Source organism: Balaenoptera borealis (assembly GCF_965194805.1).
Source record: "Balaenoptera borealis genome assembly, chromosome: 13".
In the NCBI taxonomy this organism is placed as follows: Eukaryota; Metazoa; Chordata; class Mammalia; order Artiodactyla; family Balaenopteridae; genus Balaenoptera; species Balaenoptera borealis.
The window spans coordinates 83,034,780-83,057,733 of record NC_138870.1 but is presented as its reverse complement, the minus strand read 5'-3'; the positions used below and the strand labels follow the sequence as shown (position 1 = coordinate 83,057,733).

General features: G+C 41.8%; 1 protein-coding gene across 1 annotated transcript in view; it reads left to right on the top strand.

Moving 5' to 3' along the window:
• LOC309608942 (uncharacterized protein) overlaps window positions 1-22,954 on the top strand; it is a 574,070-nt gene that overhangs the window by 247,525 nt on the left and 303,591 nt on the right. The window lies entirely within an intron of this gene.

Genomic DNA, 22,954 nt, shown 5'->3' with positions numbered 1-22,954 from the left:
TATCATATTATTTAATTATTGTAGATTTATTGTACATTTTAATATTGGTAAGGCTAATCTCACATTACAGTTTTTTTCCACCAAACTTTTGTACTATTCTTGCTTTTTTTTCCTTTTATGAACTTTAGAATAAATTATTTTAGTTCCAAAAGAAATCCCCTTGGTAGATTTTTGGGTTTGTTCAAATTTTTAAACTAACTTGATGAAAATTTACAACTTTATGATGATAAGACTTTCTACAAGAATGTGGAATGTCTTTCCATTAGCTTAAATCATTTTTTTTGTGGGAATTTTTAAAAGCGCTTTAAAATTGTTTTGTATAGCTTCTGCACTTTTCTTGTTAAGTTTATTGATAGGTATCTTACATTTTTTTTGCCACTTATGTAAATAAGGGTCTTTCCTTCCACTATTTCTTCTAATTGTTATGTGTATACATGAAGACTATTTCTTTCCATATATTACTTTTTTTGAGCACTACCTTATTTATTCTTTTTGTTACAAACATTAAGAGAATAGTTTCTCAGTTGATTTTCTTGAGTTTTTAGGCAATCATCTTTTTTTACAAATTATGACAATTTTACTTTCTCCTTTATGATTTTTCTTTTTTTAGGTACCAAATTTTATTAACTATCTAGGTGCTCCAGGGTAATGTGAAATATTAGCAGCACAAGTGAACTTGTTCCAGACTTTAATGGGAATCTTCTAGTATTTCCCCATTAATTGTGATAACTTTTATGTTGATGCATATATTTATATATTTGCCATATTGATATATCTATTCACATTTTATCTTTTTTTTTCTTTTAAACTTAGGAATAGTTATTACATTTTATTAAATGACTTTAGCACCTGTGGAAATGATAACATATTTCTCTTTTTATCGTCTTAAAGTAATTTTATAAATAAATTTCCTAGTATTTAATCCCATAATTCCTTGCAATTCCAGGGTAAACTCCATTGAATTGCATTATATTATTCCTTTGTTATGCTTCTGAATTCTGTTTCCCAATGTACTATAGCATTTTTTACTTCAATATTTATAGGAAAGGTTTTTAGTCTTTTGTTTGAAATTAAAAAAAATTATGGTATAAATATTATGCTGACTTTTTGAAGCTCTTCCTTTTTCTGTGTTCTGGAAGAACTGCCCTTCTTTGCCATGTGTAGGTCCTTTGTCCCGGGCACCATTGGAGTTTTGATTACATGGGTTGGTATTTTGGAGGCTATGTGTGTTAAATTACCGATTTGTCTAGAGTGAATCTCTCAGTCAAGTGTTTTCACATACAAAATTCTTAGCCTTCTAAGAATCCAGTGTCATATCTCAGCACAGCTCTGTTCACCTCATCTCTACCAGCCAAAGTGGATGACATACTGACAAATCCCTACCTATCCTCCAAGGTTCTGTTCAAATGATACCTTCTTCATGCAGACTTCCTGGACCCTCCAACTTCAAGATGAGCTCTTTCTTTGAGGATGACTTTATGTCTTTATAAAAAACCTTCTGACATACCCCAGCTTTCTGACTCATATTATTGAGCAGATTCATTAGATGTTTGTAGGCACTAGACAAAATGCTTTCATGATACTATATTATTTAATCCTTACCACAGCCCTGTGATTTGAACAATTTACAGATAAAGGAAAGTTAACCTAGAGAGAGTCAATAATTCTTTTTTAGGTCACAGAGCTGGTAGGCTACAAAGTAGGAATTCAGCTCAAGTCTGTCTGATTCAAAATTATTTCTTCCACCAGATCATGTTGATAAAACAGCATATCATCTTTACATTTACTTTGTATGTCTTCCTCTCCTATATGAGATTCCAAGATTCTTCATGGTCTGGCTATGTTTTATTTCTCTTCGAATCCCCTATACCTTCTTGCACGTGGGAGAAATGAAACAAAAGCTAATCAAATTGGTAGAGGTAAACAGAGCGAGTAACTCAAATTTGGTTCCAATAAAATTTCAAAATGAATTATGGAGTTTTACTCATGCATTTAATCCCTATTTATAGTTCATTAATCCACACGTTTGTATGTCCTTGGCAAAAGACTTTTCAGAAGGATTTCTGGAGCCATGGGATATGGGTTTTCTTTCATGGTCATCCAGTTATGGAGCATTCTGGTGGATATTTTCTGGGGCCAGGTCAATGGGCAGAATTTCCAGTGTTAATTAGCTGCAGTTTACCTTGATGCTGGAAGACTGTGGAGTGCTTATTCATCACCTCCTGGGTGTCTGATTGATTTCTGGGCAGTCCAGAGCTTCATCGTAGCTTTGTCTAGAAGTGATAGCTTCCTCTTTTCAATCCCCATAGAACTCTATCTGTACCCCTCTTTTGTCATCTCTCACTTCCTACCTGGCATTACACTGATTTATGTACATACCTTATTTCCTTTATTACGTGGTAAGCATCTTGAGATTAGAGGCTATGTTGGATTCATTCCCTGCTGTGCTCATATGGTGCTTGGCACATAGTAGGAACTCAATACTTTAAAAAAAGTGATTAAAGTAGGTTCTAAATTCAGCAAATATTGCTCCTTCTATTTTACTAGCGCCATTTCAGCATTTTTGCTTCTGCCCACTATTCATGTGGGTGGTATGAGCTGAAATTGCTGAAAAGGGTTGTAATTTCCCTTGTTAATATAATTACTACCAGATATTATCACAGCACTAAAGTCATAACATTCTCATTTTCAGTGGCCTATACATATCACCAGAATTATCTCTGGAGGAGAAATTTATCATGTTTGTTTTCAGTCTCAGAGTGAAATGTTGCCAAGTTTGGTGACTATATGCTCAGTCCCCTTTGAGTGACAAGTATGTGAGTAAAGGGGGGCATCGTTTCACCTCTTACGAAAAAAAATGTGAGGCTCTTAATTATAACCAGGTAATTTATTAACTGCTTGGATTCCTAATTCAGAGCAGGGTGGGTAGTGAGCATGCTTTCCTCTGTGGGTCTTTCATAGTTTGGGAAAACAATGAATGAGGAACTGAAGAACCTGGAGAGGGAGTAGGGGAGGGAATATTTGAATCCTGCATTATGAGGGCAGCAGGTCCATCTGGGGCAGGGGAATGGCCTTGTCAGCTGAACTCAGGGTGGACGAGGACAGGGTTTTGAATTGTGAGTGTGTGATCATCCTGCAGTAGTCATCAACAAAGTCTAATATGTGTTTATTTTTGCTTTTGGGGAAAGAGACCCTGGTTCTAGGAGTCTTGTCTCAGCCCAGGATTTAAAGGGGACTTTACCTGAAGCAAGATTGAGCTGGTCCTTGTCATGCTTGTGGGGTGGATAGAAGTGGGACACCTGTCCTGCCTGCTTGGGCTGATACTGGAAGGTCATCCGTGGTGGTGGAGGGCATGGCATCTGAGGACTGCCTCAACCTCTAAAGAGGGCTAGCTGAAGACAGCACCAAGGAAAGGGTCATGTCCCAGTGGTCATCAGGGCCTCATGTCAGGGAATCTAGGCTGTGGGAAGGTGGCCCCTGGGGGCAGAGTCAAGCTCAGGGTCCAGGACCTGAGTATGGCTAGGATTTTTACTAGTAAGCCAAGAGAGGGCTCCTATAAAGAGGGAGAGTCCAAAATGGAGGAGCCAAAGAACAGATTCTGAACTTGGAACCTTGCCAAGTGGGCACTAGAACTTTTAATTTCTAGTTAACTTTTAATTTCTTGCTCAGAAACATCCATTTCCTTGTTGCTTCAACTCCAAAAAGTCACTGGCCCTTTCTATCAGTTCTTCGTTTGCTGTGACACTTAACCCTGCTGTACATTAGAGTCACTTGGGTGACTCTAAAAAATAAATGTCCAGGCCCCACCCCTGGACATGTATTTATATATACACACATACCTATGTATACATATGTACACAGATGTGCACACATATGTATATATAAAGAAACACGCACATGTGTGTATGTGTTTATCCCTGGGAGATTTAAATGCACAGTCAGGCTGAGAACACTGACAACTTCAGGGCGTGAGGCAGGGAGTGGAGGCTTGAGCGACCCCTAAAGTCCAAGAGGAACATTACCAGAACAAAGAAGCCTAGGCAGGGAGTTTATGCCTTTATAGCTGCTCTTTGCAGAATATTTACCCTGGCCACTTTCTTCATGAACTCATCTGATCCTCACTTGATCTCACGTGAGATTTTGTTAACTCTGTTTTACAGGTGAGGACACTAAGGTCCAAGCTTCCTCAGTTGAACTGGACCTTGAATTTAGGTTAGAATGGGACCATTGCTTCTTAGGTCTGTCTAATAGGGCTATTGTAATAATTTCAGCCTAAGTTACGGGGCATTATAGTAATGAGGTTAAGAACTTCGGGTCTGGAGTTGGACTTAAATTTAAAATCCTGGTTTTGCAATTTAAATCTAGGTGATCATAACAAGTTACTTAACTTCTCTGACCCCCCCCCATTTTCTCACCTGTGTGATAGGAATAGAATGGTTTGTGAGGCTTACAGGAGATAATTCTTGTAAAGCTCTTAGGATACTGGCCAGCACAGGTGAAACACCCAGTGAGCATGGCCTGTTATTATGAGAACTGGCTCAGGTGTTGAGCCCAGAAACCCAGTGACGAGGAACTGGAGAAGGCATTTCAGAGGATGTCGTGGTGGAGGGGGTGTTGATGCAGTCCTGTATGAATTTTCTGTGCCGGTCTCAAGTGGTTAGGACACGGGAAAAATGAGGAAATTGCAAATGAAGAAAATCAAGGATGCTCTCAGGTGCCTCCTTTCTCTGTGTCTTCAGTACTGAAACCTTTCCCCCATTGCTCCTCCATCCTCTATCTAGCATGCTCTCGGCTAGCTGACATCCAGTGCTCGGGCCCAGTCTCAGGTGATAATGGCCTAAGAAGGTACCCATCCCAGGAGTATTTAACCTTTATTAAGAGATCAATTAACCTTCAAGATCTGAAGGAATTAATCTTCAATGGTGAAACATAAGGCCCTGTGAGGGATAATGGGGATATAGAGTTGGGCAGGGGCTGCTCCTTTGGAATTGCTGCCACACCTGCTTGAGGGAACGTCACCAGGTGGTCATCCCGATGGCAGGGACCACCTCCAATCTGCCTCAGTATCCCCCCATAGTCTTGTGTATGGCTCCTGGGGACACAGTAAATTCACAAAACCCTGTTGTTGAGCAGAATTTAAAGAACATATCTAGTTGTCATCTTACTGTTCCTTCTGTCTAGGTATGTATGAATTCTTAATAAACTTTATTGCAAGATTTTGAAATGTGTTACTGAAAGCACTGATTATTTTATACACAATAAAATTTATAATTTAATTTATATTAAAAATTTAAATTTATATTTAAAATTTAAAAACTTAATTTATAAAATTAAAATACATTTCATTTTCTTTTAACTGTAAATTCATTTGTTCATTCAGCAAACATATATTGAGTGTCTAATCTGTGCCAGCTGCTGGGGAAACTTTTTGTGTTGAGGATATTCTTTCAAGAATCCCTGGGCTGGTCTCCTTTACAGTTTACGTGAAGTTGACCCATCTCTCCTTCAGGCACATTTTTAGCCGAGCAAATGCCTGATCTTTTGAATCTAACTGTTTGTTAGCCACCATTCTTTAGCTCTTGACTCTTTGCCATTCACATTGAGGTGCTTTTTGGGTGGGTGTTTAAATTATGTATTTCAAAAAGGCACCCAATTAAAAAAATAAAATAATCCAACACCTCTCAGTTAGTGGTCAAGACCTATAGAGATTTCACCAGGTGACCATGGAGTCCATCTCTCACTTTTATTACTTGGAACCTAGTCTTGTTCTGACTCTATTGATGACTTTGAAGCTCTGATGTTAAGAGTAACATCAGTTGCTTCTTTGGCTTCTGAGAGATTGTTTGCAGAACGTTCCTGCCCATTTTAGTGTGTGTTGAGGCCAGTACCACATTTAGAATTAAGGCAAAAAATTTAGTCATAGAATCCTCAATGATAGCAGACTTGGGAACAGTAATTTTGCATTTCTGACTGTTGTCATATGGGGAGTTTTCACTATTGGCTTGCATTCTCATTTTGGTTTATTGTTTCAATTTTGTATCTCGGATGATTTTGACAGTTTTTGAGAAGGCAGAGACTCTGGGGACTGACTGTGTAAGTGCTGAAATATGAAAGGGGGAAGGAACAATTTCACGTTAACAGAGAGCAGAATGAGAGTAGTGGAGCCAACTCAGGAGGGTGGAGGATGGGTCAGGAAAGTGGAAGAGAGAACACAGGGGAAAATGTCCAGCATGAAAATAGATGCCACTTCTCCTGGGGGCTGGCAAGCCTTGTATGAATCTCCATGATGCCCTTTCTGCAGCAACAGTGTTCGTTCAGCATTTACTTACTGTGGTTGGGCTCCAGTAGCTCTGTCCACACCGCCCTGAGAAGTAGAGCCTGTGGGAAGGAGCAGCTCCTCTCTTAGCTGTTTTCCTGATTTTTCCTTTGGACTGCTTTGTGAAGTGAGGTAGCAGGGGTAGCCTTTTTGTGCTAAGACTTAGTAGATGGGATGGCAGGGGCACAGACTTTGGAGCTACCCAGACTCAGGTGTGAGTCCCTCACTAGCTGTGCCACTCACTAGCTGTGTGGCTTAGGTCAAGTGACTTCACCTCTCTGATTCTTCAGTTCATAATCTGTTTAAATGCGACAATAATAGTACATATCTTGTAGGGTTGTTGGTGAGGATTAGCATTGACCTACATAAAAAACACTGTGATGATTAATTCTATGTGTCAACTTGACTAAATCACGGGGTGCACAAGTATTTGGCACAGGTATTTCTGGGTGTGACTGTGAGGTTGTTTTTGGATGAGGTTGGCGTTTGAATCGGTAGAGTGAGTAAGGCAGGTGACCCTCCCCAACGTGGGTGGGTCTCATCCAATCTGTTGGGGCCTGAATAGAACAAGAAAGTAGAGGAAGGGAGAATTCACTCTCCCTCTTTCTGACGGCTTGAGCTGGACATTGGTCTTCTCCAGCCTTTGGACTTTGACTTGCAGCGTGGGTGCTCCTAGTTCTCAGACCTCCAGCCTTGGACTGGAGCCATCAGCTCTCAGGTGTCAGGCCTCTGGCTTCAGCCTGGAACTACCCCGCTGGCTTTCCTGGTCTCTAGCTTACAGACGGCAGATTGTGGGGCTTCTCAGCCTCCATAATTGCGTGAGTCAGTTCCTTACGATAAATCTCTTTTTCAGATATATACATACACGTACTCTGTTGGTTCTGTTTTTCTGGAGCACCCTCACTAGCTAATCTATATGGATGGTAATTGATTGGTAAACAGTAGCCATTTTTTGAATGGGAGACCTACAGAATAGGAGCAAGTTTACTTAGTTTTACACGGGCTGGCTCTAATTATGCGTGTATATGACTTGGCAAAATTTATGGTCACCTATTTTTACATATCCCGTGCAGGCTCATTTTGAGGGTAAATTCCATTCAATAAGGATTTATTTAGTCCCTATGATGTTATGAGCACAGTGTGTATAAAGATGGGTAAAACCCAGGCTCATGGATTCTCAGGGTCACAAAGATACAAAGGAAACAGATCTGCATATAACTGACCAACCAACCAATCCGCCAACCAACCAACGTCATGACAAGTGCTAAGTTAGACAAAAGGTGAGGACAGTTTGAAAATGGAGGTGAATAACTTTGTGTGATTAGAAAAGGATAAAAAGTAAAGTTTTACTGGGATTGAAGAGGTTGGGTTATCTAGCCAGAGATGACAGCTTGAGAAGAGACTTGGAGGAGTGACTTGATGTGGTTTTTTTAGGGGGAGTGGTCAAGTAGACCGATGTGGTGGGATTGCTGCGCACTTGGAAAGGAGAAGTGGACGGTAAGGCTAAAGAGACAAGTTGGGGCTAGAGTATGAAGGTAAAGATGGGTTGCAAAGGTGAATGGATGCAATACTGGATGATATCTCCAAAAGAACAGGACTGATGGAGAGAGTAAAGGGAGATTTAATTGTTCAAGTTCATGACACTACTTGTTCTTCATCTTGTCAGAAAACAGAAGTCCAGACTGAGAATGTGTATAACGAGAACACTTAGAATTATATTCTGACTGTGAGCCTGGGCCTCTCAGTGTTTTCTGAAGGAAGCTGAGGCAAGCCCCTGAAAGCCAGGGGTAGCCCTCCCCAAAGCAGCTTGGGCAGCTGTGACTGCAACCTGTCTCACTGAGACTTCAGTGGCCCCAACCAGGACAGGAAGGGAGCAGCTAGCGTTGAGTCTGTTCGGGGCTGTAGACATTCCCAGATTATTAGCCAGTCTAGGTTACATGAACTGGGCCATCACGGAGGTGTTAGGAGAAGGATGCAACCCTGTGAATAAGCCCACAGTTCGTTCCATGTATGTCAGCCCTGGGTCCCAGGCAGCTTGTCAAATCCCAGACATCTTCGTGGGTGGAGTGCCAGCATTCCTAATGTGGTCCTTCTTTTGGTCTGAATGATTCAGAGTGGGTTAGGATGAGCCTTTCTTTTTGGCATACAGCAGTCATCTCCTTTCCCCTTTTTAAAATGCCTGTAGAATAGGAACACTGTTATGGAAATTAGTTAGCAGCTGCTGTACACGAATGTTTAGAAAATTAATATTACTCACATTATGCAGTACGAAAGCAGAATTTTAATGAAGCACAGAAACTACAGGCACATTGACCCCTTCCCCTTATCACAGAAATCTCAGAATGCATAACTTTCTTTGAGGAAGCTTCTCATTTCCACAAGGCTTCTATAGGCTTATTAGTGACAAAAATAGCACATTCACAACCCAAAGGAGCAAATATTTCAGAACATAGTGTATATGACAGTGTCAGCTAAACCATTATCTATACTTATTTCTCATTATTAATTCTTAACAATTAGCTGTTCTTTGTTGCATGGTAATGGGATTTGCTGTACTATAAAAATGCCTTGAAGTCGTTAAGTGTCAGATTTTGTTCATGCTGATTCTGCCAGCAATAATTGTTATTTGCACTACAGAATTATAGGGATGTGGCCTGCATGGGGCAAGAGTATGTCAGGGGGTGGGATTTTGGGTGAGAGGTGGGATGAGGTGGGGAAGGAGGAAATGATTAAGGGATTCAATTTGGAAAAGCCTGTCTGTAATGCTGAACTGACCTACCAAAGTCGGTGCAAGCAGCCTCAGCCAGGTCTGGAAGACAGGGGGCTTTAGGTGACGGGATCAGGTATGTTATGTTAAGTGTGTGAGGCCCCTGGGGAAAGGCTGCAGAGGGAGAGAAGAAGGTAGAGAGCAGTCAGGGTGAGGAGAAGCAGGGAGATAAAAAGAACTAGGCTTTCAGGTGGCATGATGGCATGATGAAAAGAAACAGGCAGAACCTCGACCGGGGCAGCTCTGGGTGATGCTTTGAAGGTGAGCGAATGTTTCAGCCAAGAAAGGAAGCTCAAGGAGGAGGAGGGAAAGGCAAGCTTCTGAAGGCAGAGTGTCTGTCTTTTATGTGATTTATAACCTCAACCCACGTAAAATATGGTGTTCTCTGATATCAGGCACACCATGAGTGTTCTTGCCCAAGAAAAGCGTGGTCAGCAGTGCAGGGAGGAGCAGGGATGGTGAAAAAGAGAAAGCAAGAACAGTAGACCAAGGGCTAGAAATTACATGGAGAAAGGGGTTTAGTAACTTTCTGTGGAGAAGTTTGCTTTATACAAGTGTGTTATATATAGTGTCCTGTATTCATTATTCAAATGCACTATCATCCACCCTGGGAAGAAAATGTGTGTGTGCATATGTGTGAGCAGATGTGTGATGCTGGGCGTGGGCCTGGGTGGAAAGGTGCAGATCTCTATCCTCACCACCAGCCCTTGTATTTACTGAGCACTGGGTGCAGGCCCTGGGCTCTGATCCTGAATCTGATGCTGGTCATAAGGGCCAGTGGTACTTGTCATCCACAGTGTAAGACTGAAAAACTGCAATGCTCTGCTGGAGCCGGCTTGCACCAGCTCACAAGAGCTTGCAACCTGATGTCGGGTTGGTGGCTTAAGATCGCCATGGTAGGAGTATTTATATCTCAGGAACTGGCAAATGTTGCAAGCTGGGGTTTCCCCCTTCTCTCCAACCCCCCCATCCAAAGAGCTGATTGGTAAACATTCACCAGCAAATCACTGGATCTCCACCTTTCAGATGCAGAGGAAATAGGGAAGGGGAAACAGTTCCCTGCAGAGAAGAGCAGAGCTACTTATCAACTCCTTGTCTGTTCTTCAGCATTAATCTGTTGGCCAAGAGCAGCAAGTGTGTTATTAGTGGAAAAGATGTGAGCGCTGGCATTGAGCAAAGCTGGACTAGAATCACCGAGCCAGTGCCTGTGTTATTGCCTTAGCTGAGCTATTCAACCTCTCGGGGTCTCTGGCTCCTCATCTGTAACATGGGGATATAGCATCCACCTTGCAAGGCTGTTGTCGGCTTTAGAAACAATATCTGTATAATGACTGTTTGTTAAATGTCTGTAATTTACTTTGAGATGCATTAGAAAGATGGCTTGATAGATGGGTCAAAGGATAGATGTGTGGAAGAGCAAGCATATCAAAATGGTAGAATTCAGGTGGTGAATACATGGGTGTTCACTGAGAAACCTTCCAACCTCACTATAATTTTCATAAGAAAATGTGGAAGCAAAAGAAGCCTATTAAGCAGTGGTACTGACAACAAATAGCAACAATAACAAAAATGACTCATCTCCTGTCACCTTCTCCTTCCTAACTCTGCTCCAGCCCCAGAGACCCTGCTTGTTCCAGAACATTCCAGGCCTGGCCCCCTCTGTACCTGTTTCCTCCTGCCTAGGCTAGCACTCTTCCTTCCTGGCTTGCTCCCCACCTGCTTCAGGTCCTTATTCACACTTCACCCTCCTGTCAGGGCTTCACTGCCCACATTTTCACAATTGCACACCTCAACGTCTGGTACTCCCTATTCCACTCCTTGGCTTTGTTTTCCTCCGTAGCACTTATCATAATCTGCCTTACAATATATTTTTATTTTGTTTATTATTTTCCCCCACAAGAATGTAAACTCCACGAGGACAGAGATTTTTGTTTATCTGATCACTGCTGGATCCCCAGTGACAAAAACAATGCCTGGAACAAGGTAAGTACTCAATAAATATTTGCTGAAGAAGGAAGGGATATATTATTATTATTCCCTAGACCTACAGCTAAGCCCCAAATGAAGGAAGCTGTCTCAGTCTGGGTTCCCCCAGAAGCAGATTCAAATGCAAGTAAATTACTTGGGAGATGGTCCCAGGAAACAGTGGTTAGGGAGTAGAGAAATGAGATAGGAAAAGGAAGGCACAAATAAAGAACATATGGTAAGACAGGTGGCCACTGGAGCTTCACTGGGCTACACTAGGAGCCAGTGTAGGAGAGGCACCCCAGAGTCATCCTATGGATTGAGGGAGCTGGGGTCTTTATATACTAATCCCCAGTAATTGAGAGCTGTTCCCAGGGGTATACACTTCTTGACACTCTGGCCTGTGTGCTTGGACAGAAGAGGCTTAGGAGGCCTAAGAAACTTCTCAAGCAAAAGATATGGATGCTGGCCATTAGAAATCAGGCTGTATGTAGGAAGTGATATGGCTCAGAAGGATATGGGTGGGGCACCCACAGAGTCTGCTTTGTTACCCACGCAGTGAGGTCTCCAAATCAGTGTTGAGAGTGTGGGATTAACATCACTGATCCTAGAAGAGTTCTAAAAAAATCAGTGAGGGTGTTTCCTCCTTAAAACATTCCAATTCCAATTTAATTTTACCACCTAGATTCTAGATATTTTACAAGTTCTTTTTTGTTTTAAACCAGAACTCATTTAGTTTATGGGAGAGAAATTATTTATTGACATATTATACTAAATTTTAAAGAGTCTTTTTTTCTTTTCCTTTTTTTTTTTTTTAGCAATGTCCTAACTAAATTAATCTCACTCATGAAACAGGAGCATCTAGAACAAAATCATATTTGCAAATCCAAAAGCAAATTTGCTAACATTAAAAATTTTCCAGAATACCAAAGAATACCCCATTGGAATGAACTATCTCATAAAAAACCCTCATATTCCACTGATTGCTGTTTATGACTAAAGCTAACAGTTGGGCAAGAGGGAGAGATACAGTCCCTCACAGCAAAAATAAACAAACCAAAAGACCACTCCCAGAAGTAAAACGTGATTTGCAACTTAATATTGATAAAGTCACAAAGCTTGAAGGAAACTTAAAGACTCATGACCTCATCCATTATCTTACCCAGGACCACACTTAATTTTTATATATACAAAGTTAAAGCATGTTCAATTTAGTGACGTTCATCTAAATAGTAGGTATTATGGAAACCTAAAAAAGGATGGAACAAGAAGTTGAGTGGACATGTAGCTTTTTAATTGGTTGGGCTGCGATCAGAGAAGCAATAAGGCAAAGTGGTCAAGATCTCCCATTTAGCAGGTGGACAGACTTGCAAGCAAATCTTCTTCCCCTCCCCTGATTCATTCTGCTGCTTATTAGAGTGTAACCTTCGTGGGCTAACCTTCTGGTTTTCCATTTTCTTCAGCTACAGAATGGGAATTATAATGCCTTACCCTCTCTCCTGCCCTTTCTGTCGAATTGATGTAAGGATTAGATGACATAATATATATGAAGTGCTTAGTTTAGTGCTTATAAGGAGATCAGTGCTTGGTAAATCATTTTTATTATGAACATAATTTTATTATGTCCATTCATTCATTTGGTCAGCAAATATTTATTGAGCATCTACTATGTGCCAGGTACTGTTCAAGGTTCTTGGGATACACTGGTGAGCAAAACAGGTAAAGATCCTTGCCCTTTTGGTGTTTACATTCTAGTGGGGAGAGGGGTAGGTAGCCAGTAAGCAACTGATAAGCAGCAGATAAATTATGTGGTAGATTAGAAGATAAGTGCTATGGTGGAAAGAAAAAGGACAGCAAGGAAAATGGGGTTAGAAATGCCAGGGGGATGACCCTTTGCTGTTTTTACACATTGTGGTCAAGGTGGGCCTTATTGAGAAGGTAGTATTTGAACAAAGATTTGAAGGAGGTGAGGGAGTGAACATGTGGGTGTCTGGGGAAGAGTTTTCCAGAGAGAACAGCCAGTGCAAAGGCCCTGAGGACTCTGCTTGATTGAGGAACAGAGAGAAAGTCAGTCAGGTTAAAGCAGGGTGAGTAAGGGTTGGAGGGGGGCAGGTAGGAGAATATGAAGTCATAGAAGTAATTGTTGGGGTGGAGGGAATGAGTTGATCAGGTAGGACCTCACGCCATTGTGGGGACTTTGTCTTTTATGCTGAGTAAAATGGGAAGTCACTATAAGGTTTTGATATAGAGACTAGATCTGAATTACATTTGAAAAGATCACTTTGGCTGCTGTGTTCATAATAGACTTTTTGGAGACAAGGTAGAAGCGGGAGACCTGTTAGGAGGTTACTGCAGTCATTTAAATGAGAGATGGTGATGCCTTGAATCAGGGTGGGAGCATGGGAGGTAGTGAGAAGTGGTTGGATTCTGGTCATAGTTTGAAACGAGTCCAAGAAGATGTCTTGATAAGTTGGATGTGGAGTTAACGGCACAGCACGAAGAACTTACTAGGTCAGTATGTCTGGTAGCTCATTCTTTTTTAGTGACTGCATCGTACACGATTATGCAGGTATACCAATTTATTTAAGCATTCCTCTTTTATTTATTTTTGAGGATTGGACGGTTTATTTTTATTCACCAGTTTAACCCCACTTAAGCTAGCAATTAGAACATTGTCTTGCACATGGTACAGACCTTCGTAAGTATTTGTTAACTGACTACAAGAATAAATGAATGAATTGTTGGATAAATAATCTGAAAAATTATCTCAACAAACAAAATCAAAAAGTATTTATTGGTTATAATTACTAAACTGGCAAGAGCAAATTTCTAGTTAATACGTATTAATTGCCTACCATGAAACAGATACTACAATGGGATAGGTGCCATGACAGTGTATTCAGAGGTGAAAATGAATACTGTTACTAAAGGCATTCCTCTTTTGAAGTAAATTTAGGTTGTTTACAATTTTGGATATGGTTGATATTACCAACAGTGCTGTAATGAACAGTCTTTTGTGCCCATGTATAAATATTTCTTTAGACTAGGATTCTAGAAGTAGAACTGTTGAGTAGGAAGAGACGTACATTTGAATTCTTGCTGGATTCAGCCAATGGACACCCCCAGTGCTGGCACCAACATACTTACCCACCAGGAGGGGATGGCTATGAGCGAGTCTCCCCGTGAACACAATGTATATCATGGTTCTATGGCTTTTTGACTACCCAATCTCTCTTATATGGTAAATTATAATAGGATTATTTTAAAAATTGCTTTTGACAGAGTTGCCTGGTATGGGTCTTTTATACGTCTCTAGATTTGTTACCAGATATTAAACATTAGCAAACTTTGAAGACAGTTCTAAAATGAAGCATTTAGGTATCATTCTTTCAGAGAGAAGGCGGATGACATTCTAATGACAAACCTGTGAAGTGTTACAACATTACTTAAAGGTCACCAGATGTGGGATTAAATTGTCACTGATCTATTTTTATGCCAATGTGAAATTGATAATTCAAGGGAAGCGCGGGTATCTTTATCAGCTAATGTCACAGTGTTCAATAATTATTGTATTTATTATTTCCCTATCCAAAATTAAAATCCTGATTGGCGAGGAAGCACTTTATGAGTCTAGGGAGCTCTTCTGACATTTAATATAATCTTCCAATAAGTCAGATGGGTAGTTGTTTTGATGAAAGCTGTGGACAAAGTGCTGTTAAACCAAATGCAAGGAAGACATTATCTTGTAAATAATATGGTGATTAAAGCTTTGTTCCACATCATTAAAAATGTGCTACGTGGTCCAACATTGCCTCTCCCTAGCACTGTTCAGCAGGAGATGCCTCAGTTTGAAGAAGCATTTGCATTTAGAGGAACCCAAATAGAACCCAGAAATCTGGTAGGCACATCAGAGAAGGCTGAGCTACAAACGCCTGCAGGTCCTTTAATAGTGCTATTGTGCCCTTAGCTATCATGGTGCTTCCAGAGCTTTCTCATGGAATCTGCTCTGTGGGCTGAGGATTTATGTAAATGGACCAGTCAGGTCTTATTGACCAAGAGAGAAGTTTAAAAACTCGGTGCAGTCTCATTTAAGCAACATTCGACTTCTGCCAAGCCTCCAGCCCCCGCAGTGTCAGCGTCATTGCTCATACAATTAGAGATGGCTGCCTGTGAGCAGCTCCCTGCGGCAGCCACTCTCCCGAGTTCATCCATTTCCACTGGCCCAGCATGCCGGCTCCTGGCTCATTTCAGCTTTCATTAGCTTCTGCAGCTTCTGGGTGTGAAGGTGCAGCTCACCTCATCTCCACCGTTCTGGAGTGCAAAATAAAACACCCCTGTCTTTGGGCCCTTGTTCTTGCCACTCAAGTATTTAACTGGAGGGCAGAAACTTGCTTTCTTAAATGCAGGTCAGTTCCATCAGGAGGGAATTGTCAAAAACCTGATGTCCTCTGCACTACATTTCTCTCTCTGAAAGGGGATGGGATCTATTCCATGCCACCCCCCCCCCCACATATTTAGGGATAATGAATGAAGATACTTACAGTAGCCTGTTTTGGGGTCAATTTGGACTGATCACTTGGGTGCATGCCTGGCAGATCTGACTGTGAAGACAATGGCAGGACTGGTCTGGGCCAAGTAGTTGCATTATTATGGAAGTCACTACCCTCCAATTGATTTAAATCATTGCTTTAGATTATTATGAATGACTGTCTCATATATCACATATTGGCTTAAGTGAAAACAAATTGGTTTATGTAACTGCAGAGTCCAACTTCTGGCATAGATGGCTCCAGAAGTGCACCTAAGGTGTTCCGGAATCTTTCTGCCCCAGCTCCAGGTCTACTTTCTACAGGCAGGGTCTTCCTGCATGAAAGCAAAGTGACCATTCAGTAACTCCCAGCTGATGGCCATCCTTTGCAGAGAAGGATAATTTCTCCAGCTAATGTTCTGGGTCTGTATTCCATCACTCTGGCTTTCACTGCATGTGCACACATGGGCAGTCACAGGGGCTAAGATGTGCATCATTCGGATTGGCTAGATCTATGACCCATACCCATCTTTGAAACCAAAGGGGTGAGTTCCACCCCGTGCATACGATCTGAGAGAGGAGGAAAGGTGGTTTCTAAAAGAAAATTGGGCCAGTGTTTCCAGAAACAGGGGAATGGATGCTGGGTAGGGAAAAATGGTAGATGTCCACTGCAGTGTGTGTAACTAAGTCAGGCCCTGGGCTCCTCAGAGCTTCAGCAACCCGAGTAGCACTGCAATGGATGCCTTCAAATTTAAATAAGGTAACTTAAATCAGTTCACATGGCACATTTTATAGGAGAGAAAACTGAGTTAATTAGTAGCATGATAAAGTGAAAGAAGTTTGGGCACATAGTAAATGCACAACAAATGGTTGAGATTTTAGTGGTATGTCATCATCTGGATGCTTTTTTATATGCACATATTTTATCATGTGCTTTGTGCTTATGATAAAATTCTGAACATTTTTAGTGCGTGGTCTTACTCCATAAACAAATTCCACAACTGCAGTTTAGTGTCCAAGAGTAGATGAGCTCACTAAAATGAGAAGCGGGAAGGATGGATTAGACAGTTTATGGCTTCAAGGGCAGAAAGATTGTGTAGTTGAAGGCAGAGGCTGGAATTGAATGAGAGGTTACAGTCAAAGGGAAATAATTTTTTTTTTTCCTATGGAAAGGTGTCGGTTGTGCAAGAAATAGTCCTGGGGGACAGAGAGTAAAATCCTACAGAGATTTTAGACCTGCCTGACTCTTCCTGGAAATTGTTTGAGGGAGCAGGGGGAAGCAGACTTTGTAAATTAATAAATGGGGAGCTAAGGCTCCTGGGACCTGTTTTCTTTCAGTTCCTTGGTTAGCCTTCCTAAAGGGCAGCAGGTGTTTCTGGTTGGACTTGAATTTTGTAATTAATTCTGAAGACCAATAAATAACTCCATGACGTTAAGAGGAAGAACTCTTTGCAGGTAAGATAAACCTGGGACTGCTGTTTAGATTTTTAAAAATGAGTACTTTTGCATTTCTTATTGGTAGAGCAGATTTCTAAAAGCTTTTTGTCTCAAAATCTTCTCTTCCCACGTATATCCAGGCCAGCAAATGAGCACTACTAGCATCTGGGGCCCCAGGGCTGGGAGTTTGCATTATAGAACAGTTGGGAGATCCTTTTCTTATCATTCATCTGTTCATGTCATCTTGATAAAGCATCTCTTCTAGGCAGAGCCAGGACCCTGGTGACTCAAGTGAGGCTTCTAGGGCACAACATTTAAGGAAGTGCTCATTCTCAGTGTAGTGAGAGTGAAAGTGTAGAGCTGGTGCCTGAGAGTAATTACAGCCTTAGGTTTTATGCCCAAGGAACCTTCCTTGCTTCACCCTAGTTCTGGCCCTGCTTTTAAGGGCCAAGGTCTGTGTAAGATGTCAAGAGATCCAAAGATAAATTGGACGTGATCTCTGATTCCAGCACGTCGCCTGCCTGGGAAGTCCACAGAAGGTGAGGATAAGTCTTGAGAATTATCAGGTCCACCTGAAGCTCACAGGGAAAAGATGTAAAAATGAGAAACTTGAAGTTCAAGGGTTCTGAAAGCCTCTGGATTGGAGCTGGGGTTGGTAGAGAGAAGCACAGGTGTGCTGGGGCTGCTTTCTGATACTTGTCTTGGAGTTGTCCTGGCCAGTTACTGTTTTTAAAGTAAAAAGTTAGATGTCATGCTCCTATTAGTATTAGTAGTATTAGTATTCTTGTCTAATAGGACAAACCATATTATAATAAGGGCAACAATAAGCATATAACAATAATAGTACTGAAAAATATATATGATATTAGCTGAATGCCTAATTAATGCATCATCCATTTTGTCCTCACAGCAACCCTTTGAGGTATGTAGTCTCATGATTTCCATTTTATAGAAGAAGAAACTGAAGTGCAGAGATGTCAAGTCATCTGCCCAAGGTCAGATAGTGCAGAGTGTCAAGGTCAGGATTCAAACCCAGGCTTGTCCACCATGCCGCCTCGAAGGGTGAGGTAGGCTGGTGGTGGTGGGAGATACTATTGGCATTTTCTCCAGACTCCTAACCCCGAATGAACTTAAAAAAATGGCTATTTTTATTTATTTAGACTATGGGACAACCAAATTGCTTTAAAAAGTTTCTCAGCTTTCTGAAGTGACAACTGAGAAGAGAAGTGCAGCCATCTGTACCCTGAAATCCCTCTGCCCCCTTTGCCACAACCTGCCTCTCACCCCTTCCTCTCTCTTCTGCTGCCGCACAGCCAGCCTGGGAGAGAAAAGGGAAAGACAGCGGAAATTGCTGTCACTCCTGCCCTGCCCTCAGGGAACAGGAGAGCAGTTATTGCCACGCTGGGTCAGCCAGACAGGCCCTGGATTTCTGTGCTTCTGTGGTAATTAGAAAGCAGAATCTTAAGAGCCAATTCTGAGTAAGAACTCTGTGTCCAATTTTCTCCTGGCCCTGATTGTGAATGGCCTGATCAATATTAAATCTAATTTACAATGATGGCCCCTGTGAAGCTGGCAAACGTTATGTCAACACACCGTAATGACTTCGGCTTCCTGAGCACACTTGTTAGCGTGGCCCCATCTGCCACGACCACTCTCCTAGCCGCTCCCACCTCTAACGCCACATCTGTGATAACGTCCCACAGGCTCTCTTGCCTTCTTTCCATCAGCAGAGGCCCCAGCCCTGTCAATCCTTGTTGCCTCTTTCCTACCTGATGAACTCCAGAAAAGAAGGAGAAAGCAATTAATGTTCTTCCCACAACTGATGAACCAAAGAAAGAAATAATTGGCACTCAGTTCTAATAATGGCAAATTTTATGAAATTTCCATAAAGACAATTCAGAAAGGAGCATGGGGATTATTTCTCCACAGGGGGCCCAACTGGTTTGCATTGTTTCATAATGTTTATGTTATTACAATTCCACGTCGCCTGCATTTACATCCTGTTGTCTCCAGGGCAAGTTCTTGCAACTGATTTGTGAGGAGCCCAATAAAAGAGCTGTAACAGGAGCAAGGCTCACATTCTGAAGGTTTCCAGGCTTTCCTCTTCTCAGGGGAGACTGAGGAGCCACTCGGCTGGAGAGAGAGGCACAAAGGAGGGTTCCAGAGGCGTTTCTGAAAGCCAGGAGGCGGATATCAGTCATGCCACCTGCCCTCCTGCCTAAAGCACATCTTGGGCTTGCACTGTTTGTGATAAGAAGTCAAAACTCCTCAGCTCTTTCCTCTTGGGCTCCTTCAGACAGCACTCACCCGTCCCCCACAGTCTGCTCCAGCCAGCAGGCTTCCTTCAGTCTCACATTTGCCACACTTCCCCCAACCCAGGGACTCGGCATATACCGTCCGCTCTGCCTGGGAGATTTTTCCCTCTCCTCCTTCCCAAAGAAAGGCTTCCTCACCTTTCACACATCAGCCCTCCCAGCAGGTCAGGTCTTCCCTACGTTGGCTCCCATTGCCACCTCTCTTTTGTCTCACTTGCTTGCAACTTGTTATTTGTTGGTGCGATTATGTGATTAGTGCCTTCCTCTTTATTCAGATGTAAACTCTGTGAGGGGAGGGCCCTGTCTGTCTTAGCCACCAGTGTATCCCCTTTCAGAAGAGCACCCGCTGGAAGTTGAGGATGATGCTGTAGTGGGGCATCATTTCACCTCTGCTGAAGAGAGAATCACTATCCCTGCATTAGTTGAGTATTGGTTTGGCTGCTGTAACAAAGGGAGAACGTAAAAAGGAACTTAAAACAGTGGTTCTCTCTGAGCTTGAGGTGATATGTCTGCTCCATAAGGTCAGGGATCCGAGGTCCTTCTGTCCCTTTCCTTCATTCAACAAAGATCCATTAGGCACCTACTATGTTCCAGGCATCATTCCAGGCCTTGAAGACATAGCAGTGAACAAAACAGAGGCAATCCCTCTCCTCATGAATCTAATATTCTATTGGGTGTGACCAGGCAGTTGAACATGATGAAAAGTAACATGTTTAACATGCTGTATAGTGATACGTGCTATGGGGGAAGAATCAAGCAAGGATGGGGGTAGGAAAAGTTGGGGGGAGTGAGTGCTATTGAAATTCTAGAGAAGGTGGTCAGAGAACATCTCACTGGAAAGGTGGTATTTGAGTAAAGACCTGGAGAGGGTGAGGGAGTGAGCCACGTGGAGATCTGGGGAAAGGGTGTCAGTAAGTACAAAGGCCCTGTGGCAAGAGAGTGTCTGGATTGTCCAGGCACAGCAAAGAGGCCAGTGTGGCTACAGTAGAGGGATGGATGGGAGAGTAGTGGGAGCTGAGGTCAGAGAGCTTATGCGTGGCCAGATCACGTAGGACCTTGTAGTCATTGTACGGACTTTGGCTTGTTGTTCTTGTAGGGGAGCAAAATTTGCCACCCCAAAATCTATCTCTTTGGCATGTGGATTATTTCAAGCTAAAAATAATCAAGCCCCAAAAGACTTAGGCAGAACTTTTGACCTTCCTCTTAACTGCATAAAAGAATTTAGGTAGATGACCTGTTCCATGAAGGGAGCTATCACCACAAGGCCCTTCTTTGTTTTTCTTTTTGTTTCTTAAACCATTTAAAAAAATTGAAGTATAGTTAATTGACAATGTTGTGTTAGTTTCAGGTGTACAGCAAAGTGATTCAGCTTTATACCATGGTTTCCCCTCTATAGTGGTTTAAAAAAAGTGCTTTTGACACCTCCATATCAAACCACGACTTTGAGCCATGCTGTATTCTTTGACAGTTAATGTTGAATGAATCAGTAGACTCGGGGAGGCTGCCTTATTTCCTAATCTTTAGAATCTCAGGGTCAGGCTGTCAGTTCTTAACCCTTTACAACATCTATCCTAGCTTGAACATCTTCAGTGGTAGGGGACTCATCATCTTATGCAATGGTCTGTTCCATTGTCATATACCACAGATGATTAGAACAATTTTTTCTTGAGTCACTTTTTGTTTCTTCCAATAGATCCAAGTTTTCCTCAGTATAACCAATACAGCGTAAGTTTAATTACTCTCCCCCATGATCACTTTTCTCCTGGGAAAGGGAAGAGAGACCCAGAGTTGGCCCCTCCAAAGTCCTTGTTGTGCCATGGTGATCAGAGAGCTCCAGGATGGAGAGATTTCTACTTGGGACACCGATCCACACCATTAGGTCAGCTATGAAAGTGAAGCAGGGCAAGTGAGTGGCTTAAAATGATGTCACCCACTTGCTCTCTGTCTTTGGGCATGTCACCTAATAATAATAGTTAATAATTTCTACAGATTAGGGAATACTTAGTATAATAGAAACTGTGATCAGATACTTACATACATTTTCTTATTTAGTCCTCATATAACACTAATGGTATTATTATTCTCATTTTACAGATGAAGCTAAAGTTCAGAGAAATTAGATAACCTACTCAAGGTCTCTGTGATATTATATCTGTGTTTTGAACTCCTACACTGATCTTCCTCCCTTAACCTGCTCATGAAACACTGAATAACCCTTATAACCAAGGCCGCCTAAGGTAAAATGGCCAGTGTGGGTCCTGAAAATCCAACAGACCTCCAAGGACAAAGCAAAGGATGAGACCATAGTCATCAGCAGGAAACAGGAGAAAACCCAAGCCAAGGTCAGTGAGGGCTGCTGCGGCCATGATGTAGGTAATGGTGAGTGCCCCAAGAAACCAGTAGCTTGAGATGCCATGAAGCTCTGGTAATAAGCAAAAGAAAGGGGTAAGACCTATATTCTTAAAAGGCATAAGTGCTATAGAGATTATAATACTCTCTGCCAAATCAGTTCAAAGTGAAAACAAGAGAAACATCAAAAATAAATGTAAACATTGCAAAGTTCAATAAGATCTTTTTTTTTTTCTGTGCCTGAAAACACATAGTAGAACACTGGTGGATACTCAGCAGAGATGACATGCATTTGTTGACTTATAGGAGCCACAGAACAAGCAGGTTGTGGTGGGAGAACGTCGCTAAAGGAAGCGAGACAAGATAAGAGCTCAGTTACCATTACTGGGATGTAAAGATGGCCTGTGTTTGTTAAGATTTGAGGGATAAGGGGAACTGGATTGACCACAGGGTCCAAAAGTGAGGCTGAATTTACAGAATGTTTGAGTGACTTCATCATAGAAGCATGGGGGGCTTAGGAACCCTGGGAGATAAGTATACCTTTGGGTGTTGATCTAGATTGCTCTGAAGTTACCCAGCAGAAGAACCTGATTTCAGTGATTTTAGGATGACATAGATTATTAGACACTTCTTGGTTTAATAATAGCATTTTAGAAAAAAAGAAATACTACAATCATTGTACACGTTGCTTTTTTAGGCATGTCAAGAATTCAAACATGTTAAAATATAAAAACAAAAGTTTAGTAAGTACTATAGTAAATATAGTAAATAGAAGTCTAGCTCAGCTACATGGTGAAAGATTAAGACCAGAATTTTTTAAAAAAGTGGGTTGAGGAGAAGCCTAATTATCGAATACAGTAGGAAAAAGAAGCAGATGGCGCCAACTCTTCCTTTTTCATTGTTCCATTTATGTTCCAGTCAGAGCATTCTTCTTAGGGCAGATGTGTTTGATGGTGGACGGGATTAGAGCCTTCTCTTGAGCATCGTGGTTAATGGCCCTGTGTCTTGGGTTGGATGTCAAGACATCGTCTGAACAAGATGGATTTGTCAAGTTTGGAGGTCTAACAGAGCAGGACAGGCCCACAGGATTCTGGGCTTTATTCAGAAGTGGGGTTATATCCTCAGCTCCACTCAGAAAACTGGGGGGCTTAATCACTGCAGGCTCATTGCTTTAGGTTGCTTATGGTGACGAAACTGAGCTAATGCTTGGAGGGCATCTGGGTTTTCTACCCGGTGTAATAAGTTTGAAGCTTTCCAAAAAGCTTGGAGCTTACTGA